Source organism: Microcaecilia unicolor, chromosome 10 (genome assembly GCF_901765095.1).
Source record: "Microcaecilia unicolor chromosome 10, aMicUni1.1, whole genome shotgun sequence".
Lineage (NCBI taxonomy): Eukaryota > Metazoa > Chordata > Amphibia > Gymnophiona > Siphonopidae > Microcaecilia > Microcaecilia unicolor.
Genome location: NC_044040.1, coordinates 106,837,266 through 106,849,683, shown reverse-complemented (window position 1 = coordinate 106,849,683; position 12,418 = coordinate 106,837,266). Strand labels below are relative to the sequence as shown.

At 43.5% G+C, this 12,418-nt stretch overlaps 1 long non-coding RNA gene across 1 annotated transcript; it reads right to left on the bottom strand.

Moving 5' to 3' along the window:
• Window positions 1–218: 218 nt before the first annotated feature.
• Window positions 219–10,172, bottom strand: LOC115478446. The gene is made up of 3 exons (XR_003943525.1): window positions 10,098–10,172; window positions 8,481–8,483; window positions 219–229 (listed from the first exon to the last, which is right to left on the bottom strand). It is a non-coding gene; the product is annotated as an uncharacterized LOC115478446 (long non-coding RNA).
• Between the last annotated feature and the right edge of the window lie 2,246 nt (window positions 10,173–12,418).

The window sequence follows — 12,418 nt, the reverse complement described above, 5'->3', positions numbered from 1 at the left end:
TAGAAAACTGTGAGAAAGTTTAAACCATATTTAATTTGGTTTTGAGTGGAGGAAAGGTATGTTTTTGCATGCACTGAATGGAATGGTTAAGTTCTAAGGGAATTTAAGGTCAAGGAAGGTGGAATGAGAGTCTGTATGCTCAGGTATTAAGTGGACACATGGCTGCCTACTCTTTTTTAGAATAGGGGAAAACAGTTGAGACTCAGGTTCTGAGAGACTGTGGTTTCTGCTGGTAGTTATACTAAGTGAAAGAAACTATAAGGGTGTCAGGAAAAAGTGTGTAAGGATTTTAACTCTGACACAGGGTGTCATGACTCTTGGAGCTTGGTAATTAGAAGCCCCAATATCATGGAGCATAACCCTGGCACAGCAATCACCTGAAGTGTCTATTATTTTATGAAGTCTCTTTTATTGAATAAATCACAGATAATTTACTCACAGATAGATGTTCAGGATACAGAGACATCTTAATCTGGAGGCTGTGGGAGGTGGAGATCTGAAGAGAGGTAGTTGTATTGCAGGGGGAGGGGAAGGTAGTTGAACAGGTAGAAATAGTCCAAAGCTGGGTGACTGGAATGTGCAATATCTCATTTGGAAGAAGATATTCACAGGGTAAAAAATCCAGGTTCGTTACAGGGAGTTTCAGCAGGACAGAGCTGTCTGGAGCGAGATGGGGTCATCTCCATGCCCCTGGCTGGATGGTGTTAGAATACCTCATGGCTGAAAGGACAAAGAGGTGATGGGGCTTTTTACAGGCTCGGGGGGGGGGGGGGCAGATAGAGGCCAAAGGGAACAGAGCCTGCCATCGGGTGGCAAGGGGTGGTCCTAGAGATAGGAAGGAAAGGTCATACCTGGCTGACCTCTTAGGACAGAGATAGTAAGGCTGAACAGAAAATGGTAGCAGGGAGACAGAGGAGCCAAGTTTGGCAGAGAGAGAGAGAGAGGAGGTCTAGGCAGCCTTACAACCAGTGGTAACAACTCTTGCACAACCAAGCAAGTGTGGCTGCACTGCCTGTGAACTACATTAACCACAGTGCCTTGCTCATATATCTTTACAATGAGAGACTGCAGTAGCGAAAGTTCTTAGAAATGAGAATAACAGTAAAGACATTACACACATTTTAGGATCACGTTATGAACTAGTGCAAGGCTGTCAGGGAACAGAACACAGGGGAAGGACTGAGAGGTGAATCTGTGATTTGAAGAAAGAAGCCATTAAGCTGTGTCTGTGGGAAAGGTGTGTTGTTGGTGAGAGTTCTGAGGTCAGTACAGGGTTTGGAATCAGACTGCAGATTAAAGAAAATCAGGCACTGTTTTTGTATGAGTATGCTGTATTCTCTAGATTGATCTGATAGCTGTGCAGGGAAATGTTATGTTTATATGTGAAGTCTGTGAGATGGAGAATGTTGAATCACCATTTGAATATGGAATGGATTGCTGTGTGAGATCCCTGTATGCAGTGCAAAAGTCTTCTCCTGCAACAGTTTAGAGAACCAACAGTGAGAAATAGGCTTTGAAGTGAGTACTCCTGTAACTTATTTTATTTCAATTAGAAAGTGTGGCCACAGTATTGAGAATTGGTTAATAGTGACCAGAGCCGGAACAAGAACAGAGGGAGTTCAAGGGTCTTGCCTCCATTTATTTTCTTTATAAGTGAGGTTTAGGAAGAAGAAATCTGGAGAAATTATCCTCTGAAGGGTTCCGGCTGAGCTCCAACACAAGAAAGACCTCACCTAAATAAATTCAACCACAGCTAAGTGACATTTGCCAAGGGTGTTGAAAGAAATATATTATTTTTTTCACAACATTTTAAGGGAAAACTAAAGAACAGAACAACATCAAATATAAAAAAAAAATCCATGTTTTACTGACTTGCTAAGTGTTCTGGGTTCAAGTGAGATCCTTGCACAAACTTCTATAATACCCATAAAGACTCAAATTCTGACATCAATAGCAAGGAATGAGTATAAAAACAAATATCTGATTTTGACAAAAAGACAATTTAAATATTTGTCTGAAAAGGTTCTTTTCTGCCTTTTTAGGTGATTCTGTTGAAAGAAACAGAAAAAGTTAAGGGTATACATGTAAAACTACATTTGAATGTTGAATATGTTATTGCAGTTCTATTAAGCCTCAGGATTTTTCCTGATTTGGGGGTACCTGTTGGATAAATTTTGGGGTTTATTGAAGTGAACTTTAGTCCTGCAAGTCTGGTACAAGTGGCGGAAGATTTGGAAGAATTCTGCCATTGGTAAAGTTGAAAACAAATATATTTTTTTGCAGTGGTTGTGTATTATTTTGGGTAAGTGTTCTGGGTTTTTGTTCTCCCGGACATCTCTGTTTCTGAGGCAACCCCAGTCTTCATAGAAGAAAGAAGATGGAGGGTGAATGAAGTCGTGCTGTTCCCCAAATTTTGACACATACAGTGGTTATCCCGCAAAATCGAACAGTACCGGATTTCTATGGATTCCCACGAGGTCCTGAAGATTTAAAAGTTGAAGACTGGATAGACAAAATGAAGTCTACGTTGAGGATTTTACGCGTCTCTGTAGAAGACCAAGTGGACTTGCACCTTGGGAGTCCTCTCCCAAAAGAATTTTACAGAGAACCAGAGAGGAGACAGGTGATTGTCCCCGGTCAGAGGAATCTGTTATAGTAGCAATGATGCAACAGATGACGAACATGTTTTCTAGAATGTGTGAAAGACAAGAAGAAGAGTGGAGTCGTCAAAGGAGAGAGAGAGATAATATGAGATATTCTGGCTCCAGAGGGAGGTTCAGGAAACAATCAAAATTGGAGGCCTTCCCGAACCAATTCAGGGGAATTAATTTGCTTCCGGTGCCAAGAACCAGGACATATGGCACGTAATTGCTTAAGTGAGATCATAAATCGGCCATATCCTGTGGTAGACAGGGCCAATGCAGAAGGTCCAAGTACCAGTGGAGCTTGTATGAAGAGTGGGAATGATAGAGGTGAAACGTCTGGACTTCAGAAGAGAAGTGATCCCAAATCTATTGTTCGCGTGCAGAAACACATCTGTAGCGAAGAGAAGAAAGAAGAGAAACTATTTGGAGAAAGGGCTATAGGATTCAGTCCATTGTTAAAAGTGAAAATTGATGGTATTGAAACACTCTGCACTGTGGATACAGGTTCTAGCATGTCTACAATTTTGGCTAGCTTTTTCTATAAAAATTTTGCCAATACCGAGTGTTTGCAAGATGCAAGTCAACTGACTTTAGTGGCAGTAAATGGCACAGACCTTTCTGTCTTGGGATATATCGATGCAGATGTGCAGTGCCTGGGACAGCTAGTGCCTGAGAGATGTATTTTTGTGGTCAAAGACAACTTCTGTGACGGACAGGTGGAGAGTAACGCCATTCAAGGAATAGTCGGAATGAATGTGCTGCAACATCTGGAGGGGCTATTTAAGGATCTCTCCTGCTTCACCTTAGAACCCATGAAGATTTTGGGGATTCTGTCCAATATATCTCAGAAGCGTTCCACCAAGATTAAGGAATCTGATGGAGTGGTAAAGCTACAGAGAAACGTGGGTAAAATCATACCTGCAATGTCGGAAAAGATCCTGATTGGAAAGTGTCAACAAATACGGAAGAGTACAGGAGCGGTTCTGGTTTCTGCTTCTAGAAGAATGAACTTGCCCGATAAGATTGGGGTAGTTAACACCCTGGTTACGCAGAAGCGTGGAGAAAAAACAAACAAACCGGAGAGTGGTAAATCCTCAGATGCTAACTTTAGTGGGAAGAGTGAAGAAGAGGTGATGGCAGTTGTGCTGGGAACGAGCAAGAAGGAAATGTTGCATTCTGGAAGCCACGAGAAGGAGGAAAAGCCAAGTAGCCCAGATAATGGATCAGGAGGGGAAGAGTTGCAGAAAATGCTGTGTAATTCTGAGTCAATGGAAATAGCAAAACCTGTTGCACCGTCTGAGCAAGGTCCTTCTAACTTCATTGGCATGACCAAAGAAGTTGATGAGAACAAAGAAAACAAGACTCCTGAAGGTTCCCAGGGTGATATGGACTGGCTGCAGCAGAATGAACTGGACCATGAGAGGGAGGAACAGGACCGGCAGCAGGCACTGGCACAGAGTTTCTGGGAACTTGAGGCGCAAGGTCTGAAAGAAGATGATGATCTTAAACGAGCTACAGAACCAAGTTTTCGAGACTTTAACTGCTCACTTTTAGAGAGGACAGGTGATCTTCCCTATTCCGACAGCCTTGTCAGTGTGGTCAGACAGGGTCCAGCGGTTGAATCATCCCTACTCGAAGAGAAATTTAACCGGACTCTACACCAGATTGTACGTACCTTCCCCAAACACAAGAAAAAAAGTTGGTTGAGGTTCCTCCCAGAACTAAATCAAATATCTGATAGTTTGACACATCATGCTACAGGTTTGACTGGAAACCTGGGAGATTGGATGAATTCACATTGGGAGAATTTGGAATGTGCACAGAAGTTGACGAGAGAGAATGCAAGACTTCAAAATGAGAAGATGAGGAAGCAGTATGATAAGAGATCCAGAGCTGCAGTTCTCCAAGAGGGAGATTGGGTACTGCTCAGGAGACAGAGATTTACTGGGAGACACAAGATTCAGGACATTTGCGAAGCACAACCATATAAAGTCATTGCACTTTTGGGTGATAATTTGAATGTCATAAAGATACAAAATGAAAGTGGGGTACGTTGTATTTCTTAAGAGGAGAGTTAAACGAACAGAAGTGAAAATTGAATGTAACAGATTTTTGATGATACTTGTTCAAAAGTCTGAATCTCTTAACTGTGCACTATGTTATGACGAAATGGTTGGTGAGAGAGTGGGTGTAATGGTAATATTGGGGACAATATTAATTTTTAAGTATGGGCAAAATGTAATATATGGTAACATATATTAAATGTTTTTTTCTGGGGCTCTGTGGGGGGCTGTTCCAGGGTTTTGATGGATGTTGCTGGCTGGAAAAGGATTAAAGTTAGTTTGGAAATTTTTAATGGAGTTAGCTGAAGAAAGTGTGAGATGTTTCTTAAATATGGTTTTATTTTTCAAGGAATAAACCATGATTAGGTGGGGATTGTACTTTAAAATGTTCCTTTCTGTTTTGGGTACAAGTCAGGTTAAAATTGACTTTGAAATTCTCTGTATAGGAAGTTTTGCATTTACTTCTATGGGGGAGGGAGATTCTAAACAGATCAGAGAATAAAAACTGTCTTTCTCTGACAAGCTGATTGGTTGAGTGATGTCAGATCCTCTAGGGGGGGTGAGTTGCCAGGGAGACTGGGTGATCTGAAGAGAATGGCTGGCTGAACATGGAGAGTGAGACAGAGAAACGTATGCTGAGTGTGTGAAAAGTAAGAATTAAGGCATGGATTTTATGAGTTTAAAGTGAAATGTGACTTGGAAAAGGGTACTTGGATAGTAAAAGTGAGTGAAAATGAGATGATTTGAGCTGAGAAGTGAGTACTTAAATGAACCAGACTGCCTTTTCCATGGTTGTGTTTCTGAATACATGTGAGGTAAACTGATGTTCTGGGTGAGAAAGCAGTACTAATAGAAAGCTGTGAGAAAGTTTAAACCATATTTAATTTGGTTTTGAGTGGAGGAAAGGTATGTTTCTGCATGCAGTGAATGGAATGGTTAAGTTCTGAGGGAATTTAAGGTCAAGGAAGGTGGAATGAGAGTCTGTATGCTCACGTATTAAGTGGACACATGGCTGCCTACTCTTTTTAGAATAGGGGAAAACAGTTGAGACTCAGGTTCTGAGAGACTGTGATTTCTGCTGGTAGTTATACTAAGTGAAAGAAACTATAAGGGTGTCAGGAAAAAGTGTGTAAGGATTTTAACTCTGACACAGGGGAAGGACTGAGAGGTGAATCTGTGATTTGAAGAAAGAAGCCATTAAGCTGTGTCTGTGGGAAAGGTGTGTTGTTGGTGAGAGTTCTGAGGTCAGTACAGGGTTCGGAATCAGACTGCAGATTAAAGAAAATCCAGCACTGTTTTTGTATGAGTATGCTGTATTCTCCAGATTGATCTGATAGCTGTGCAGGGAAATGTTATGTTTATATGTGAAGTCTGTGAGATGGAGAATGTTGAATCACCATTTGAATATGGAATGGGTTGTTGTGTGAGATCTCTGTATGCAGTGCAAAAGTCTTCTCCTGCAACAGTTTAGGGAACCAACAGTGAGAAATAGGCTTTGAAGTGAGTACTCCTGTAACTTATTTTATTTCAATTAGAAAGTGTGGCCACAGTATTGAGATTGGTTAATAGTCACCAGAGCCGGAACAAGAACAGAGGGAGTTCAAGGGTCTTGCCTCCATTTATTTTCTTATAAGTGAGGTTTAGGAAGAAGAAATCTGGAGAAATTATCCTCTGAAGGGTTTCGGCTGAGCTCCAACACAAGAAAGACCTCACCTAAATAAATTCAACCACAGCTAAGTGACATTTGCCAAGGGTGTTGAAAGAAATATATTATTTTTTCACAACATTTTAAGGGAAAACTAAAGAACAGAACAACATCAAATATAAAAAAAATCCATGTTTTCTTGACTTGCTAAGTGTTCTGGGTTCAAGTGAGATCCTTGCACAAACTTCTATAATACCCATAAAGACTCAAATTCTGACATCAATAGCAAGGAAAGAGTATAAAAACAAATATCTGATTTTGACAAAAAGACAATTTAAATATTTATCTGAAAAAGTTCTTTTCTGCCTTTTTAGGTGATTCTGTTGAAAGAAACAGAAAAAGTTAAGGGTATACATGTAAAACTACATTTGAATGTTGAATATGTTATTGCAGTTCTATTAAGCCTCACACTAATTGTGAATTTGAGTTTATTTGAATGAAAATTTGTTTGCATTTGTATTCAATAAAGAAAAAGATAATTTGCATATCTGAAGGTGCGGTTCTTCCAGTTCAGGAACAAATCCTAAATTTAGATTCTTTTCCTTCTTTATTCTTTGAGAGTAAAGGACGAGGTTAGTTTATTTGTTCCACTCCCTCGGCTGTGAGTGTGTGTTCCCTGATTATTCGCCACGACTACAAACATCAGGTATCTGGGAGCACATCACTACAGTCCAGCCAAGAGGGGTGGCAACATCAGCACATGTCCAACATTTGCACCCACATTACTACAGATCACTTTTTACCACATTTTCCTTAAAGGACCCCTGAGGCACCTTTTTCAAAGCAGCAGTCAGTTTACCGCTGGCTAAACAGGAAATACCATTGGCCTACCGCAGCAGCCCAGCGGTACTTCTGACCCCAAGCGCACCATCATATCCACCACTACACAATTTTTTTTTTCGTGCTACAGTGTACCCACACATTACCCGGTTACCATCGGTTTACCATGAGAGCCCTTACCGCCACCTCAATGGGTGGTAGCAAGGGCTCCCCCCGAAATGGACACATGCACAGCAAGTGCTTTACTTGATGTATTGCTATTTCCAACAGAAAAATAAAAAAGTACCCTTTTACTACCTAGAGTCATAGGGGGCCTCAGCATGCATGAAAATACATGCACCATCAGGGCCGTGCCGATGCGGTAAGCGGGGTAAGCGCCGCAGGGGGGCGCTATCCTCTGGGGGGCGCCGCCGCTGCGTGCTTATCCTGCCCTCCCGCTCCCATGTAGGAACTGCCCGCTCTCTTCTCCCCCCCAAGATCCCTTCCTTTTTTTTTCTTTTAAATTTACCTGCCTCCGGCAGCGAAGCGTCAGTGAAGGAGGCGGCGCTCCCAGTCCCGACGTCTCTAGCCTTCCCTTGTTCGCTGCTCACTGCCCCGCCTTCTTCTGATGTCATCCTTGACGTCAGAAGAAGGCGGGGCAGTGAGCAGCGAACCAGGGAAGGCTAGAGACGTCGGGACTGGGAGCGCCGCCTCCTTCACTGACGCTGCGCTGCCGGAGGAAGGTAAATTTAAAAGAAAAAAAAAGGAACGGGATCTTGGGGGGGAGAAGAGGGCGGGCAGTTCCTACATGGGAGCGGGAGGGCAGGGGAGAGAGGGGAATCGCTGCCTTGGAGCCAGGCAGGTGCGGGGGGGGGGGGGCGCCAACTGGTAGTCTGCAGGGGGGCGCCAGAGACCCTTGGCACGGCCCTGTGCACCATCACCTACTCAGGCTCCCTTTTGCCGCAGCTTGGTAAAAGGGGCCCTGAGCTTTGTAATATTCACTGTCACATTCATCATTTGTCACACTAGGACCCTCTCTGATCATTCTGCAGGACAGAGCATAAGCTCCCATTACACAGCATTCCCATTAGTATAGCAGTTGCTCTACAGGACTACTTTCATGCATACGTGCATATAGAACATATATGCATGCTAATTACAGCCATTAACACACGTTATTGAGGCACAGGCACTATTAATGTGCCAGTGTCAGTAAAGCGCTATTTTCCTTACCGCACCTTAGTAAACATGCCCGTAAATGTGGGTGACAGAGGACTATTGGAGGGAGAAGCATAACAGTCCCCTGACTCACTTCTTATCCTCTTCCTAATTGGTTCTGTGTGTATTCTTTCTTCTGCTTCTGCTTGTGGAGGGACTTTGTGAAAAAGAGTATCTTCTCTGTCTGACTGGTCTCCTTTTGTTCTGTGATTCCTATGGTTTCTGTATGGCTTTACTTTAGCAAATGAGTATATAGTTCTGTTCTGTGCTCTGACAGCCTTACCCTGATTTATAATGTGGCCCTGCAGATGAGTTTGATACCTTTGCTGTCATTCTCACTGCAGAGTCACATGAACAATGCATTGTGGCAAGGTTGCCAGATGGGAAAAATTTTCCCCGCCCAAAATCAGCCTTAAACCAGCCCAAAACCCGCCCAATGTCAAACCCCGCCTCCAACGTCATCGACCCCGCCTCCAACGTCACCGACCCCGCCCCCTGACGTCACCTCTGATGTCATTTCCCCGTCCCCAACGACACCTCTGGCGTCATAAACCCCGCCCCCGATGTCAACCCCGCCCCGGAAAAGCTTCTATTGGACCAAATTGGACCAATAGAAGCCCCGGAAAAGCTTCTATTGGACCAAATTAGACAAATAGAAGCCCCGAAAAAAGAGCCCACACCCTGCACAGCTGCAGTGAAAAAGAAGCCCAATTTCCCGCAGCCCGCAACCTTCGATAATTTCCCGCATCCTGGTTTAAAAACCAGCCCAATTGGGTGGGAAACCAGCCCACCTGGCAACTCCGCATTGTGGGTGGTGTGGTTCAGGGAATGTAGCTACACTGGCCTGTCTGCATAAAACTGTTTTTATTGGTTGTACTGTTGCTAGATGGCAGGCTCTATTCTCATTGGTGGGTCTCTCCCTGCACCCTGAGCCAGTGTGTGTCATAGTAACATAGTAACATAGTAAATGACGGCAGAAAAAGACCTGCATGGTCCATCCAGTCTGCCCTACAAGATAAACTCATATGTGCTACTTTTTGTGTATACCTTACCTTGATTTGCACCTGTCCTTTTCAGGGCACAGACCGTGTAAGTCTGCCCAGCACTATCCCCGCCTCCCAACCACCAGCCCGTCTCCTACCACCGGCTCTGGCACAGACCGTATAAGTCTGCCCAGCACTATCCCTGCCTCCCGCCACCGGCTCTGCCACCCAATCTCGGCTAAGCTCCTTAGGATCCATTCCTTCTGAACAGGATTCCTTTATGTTTATCCCACGCGTGTTTGAATTCTGTTACCGTTTTCATTTCCACCACCTCCCGCGGGAGGGCATTCCAAGCATCCACTACTCTCTCCGTGAAAAAATACTTCCTGACATTTTTCTTGAGTCTGCCCCCCTTCAATCTCATTTCATGTCCTCTCGTTCTACTGCCTTCGCACCTCCGGAAAAGGTTCGTTTGCGGATTAATACTTTTCAAATATTTGAATGTCTGTATCATATCACCCCTGTTTCTCCTTTCTTCCAGAGTATACATGTTCAGGTCATCAAGTCTCTGCTCATACGTCTTGTAACGCAAATCCCTTACCATTCTCGTAGCTTTTCTTTGCACTGCTTCAATTCTTTTTACATCCTTCGCAATGTCCTTCTCTATCCCTCTCACATGGAGTCAGTCTCCATCTTGTTAAGACAGCACCCTTTCCTGCCATACCCCCTGTTTATGTACTTGGTTTTTTACCTTGTGTATATCTTACTGAAGAGATATTGCACTCCAGTCACCCAGCTCTGAGCTAATGCCTTCTCAGAATTACGGAGTCTCTATGCCATGGGGCAGTGCTTCTGAATTACATCTGACTGTGAGTAATCTTTGTGTTATTCAGTAAAGGAACTTCAGAAATATAGAGACTTCAGGTGTGAATTGTAAATAATTGTCACAAATTGAATGCAGTGAAAAACAGGATCAGGCTTTCTAAAGTAAACTAGGCCTCTAAAATCATAGCATCTCTCAGTCCTGATACTTCACTGAAGAAATGTGACAGCCTGCTTAACCTTGGCAGAGTTACAAAGTTGGCAAGGGTTGTGTGTAGCTGGACATAGGCATACTGAGAAACTATAAAACTAATTGGGCCAGGTGAAGAAAAGTTCAATTTAAGGGTAAGCGAAGTTTGGAGATAGGAGAGCTGAAACTTGATCATAATTGGATAAGAGATAAGAAAACTGAGACTTGGTCATGATTGGATAAGAGATAAGCAAACTTGCTAAGGTTGAAACTTGGTCCTAATTGGATGAAAGATAAGAAAAGTTAGAACTTGGGCATAATTGGATATATGTGCCAATTATGATGAAAGTGCAGGTGGGAAAGTGAAATGCTCATAGGGATCTATAGGACCAAAATTGTATAAAAGGTCTGCTACCTAAGCAGTGTTTTCGGAGAAGAAGAGTGAAGCCAGCAATCTTTGAAGGCACATGTCATCAGTCGTGAAGTGTTGTTCTACCATGTGAATGTCTGAACTTCTGGTACTATCTTTGGGTAAGATGCTTTTGCTAATAAACTATCTTATTATATCTTTTGAATACTGGGTTTCCTCCTAAATTACTGAATTTGCTTCTGCCTAGACTGTAAATCTGACAGAGCAGATACAAGGTTAGAGTAATTAAGTATTTAGAGGGGATATGCAGTTCTTTCCAGGATAGTACAGAGAGCCCATGGCTTCTGCTGCCCAAACGGGTGAAGCAGACCTAATAAATAAACAGAATTGGGGTGCCAAGGTTAAACGTCAGGATATCTAAACTTAGAGGACAGTTTATGAGAGGCCTGAATAAATTCTGCGTTTGTAATCTTCCTCGTCACGTTTAAAATTTTTATTTTTCATCTCTTTGATCTCTCCCTTAAATTTGTGTGTCTTTATGTCTTTGAGTATAGTGTCAAAGTTGGGATCTTACTTTTTTAGGGTATCTAGTTTGACATTTTGTATTTCTTTTAAATTTTTGCTTTATTTTTGGATGTTTCTGCAATTAAAATCATTAAATCAAAACTACATTTATTTAAAATTGGACACCATTTATCTAAAAAAGCTTGATCATCTAAAAACATATTTGGAGCTTTTTGTATTCTAAGGCCCCTAGGCAGTGGTGTGCTGGAGCCAGCTCGCCAGAGCCGTTTGTTATTTTTTAAATAATTTTGGGAGCCGGTTGTTCAACTTTAACAACCGGCTCCCAAAATCTGGGCTGGGGTGGCTCAGATCCCTTCCTGGCAGCGTCAGCTCCAGCTGCCCTGTGGCTGACGTCTCTCACTCCGAGTCCGATGACCCTCGCTCGCAGCAAAACATAAAAAGAACATGAAACCGTGCGCGGAGTCGTAGCCCTGCGTATGCTGCTGCCGGGCCGGCTCCCTTCCTCCTCCCTCTCCAAAACAGGAAGTTACATACTGAGGGGAAGGAGGAGGAAGGAAGCCGGGCCGGCAGCAGCGCATGCAGGGCTACGGCCCTACACACGGTTTCATACTGGTTTTTTTTGTTTTGCCTGCCACAAGCATGAGGATCGCAGCTCAAGGTTCTTGCTTCAGGCCACCGATGTACCAGCCCAGGAGAAGAAAGGAAGCCAGCAACAGTGAATGCAGGGCTGCAGCTCAAAGAAGACATATTGTCAAGATTCCTCAGAGGTTTGTCTCTTTTCCCTACCCCGCACAGCCATCATCCCAAACAAATCAAACAGTCCTTTGAGCTGCTGCATCCAGGGATAGTGCTGGGCAGACTTATACGGTCTGTGCCAGAGCCGGTGGTGGGAGGCAGGGATAGTGCTGGGCAGACTTATACGGTCTGTGCCAGAGCCGGTGGTGGGAGGCGGAGCTGGTGGTTGGGAGGTGGGGATAGTGCTGGGCAGACTTGTATGGTCTGTGCCCTGAAGAGCACAGGTACAAATCCAAGTAGGGTATACACAAAAAGTAGCACATATGAGTTATCTTGTTGGGCAGACTGGATGGACTGTGCAAGTCGTTTTCTGCCGTCATCTACTATGTTACTATGTTACTAT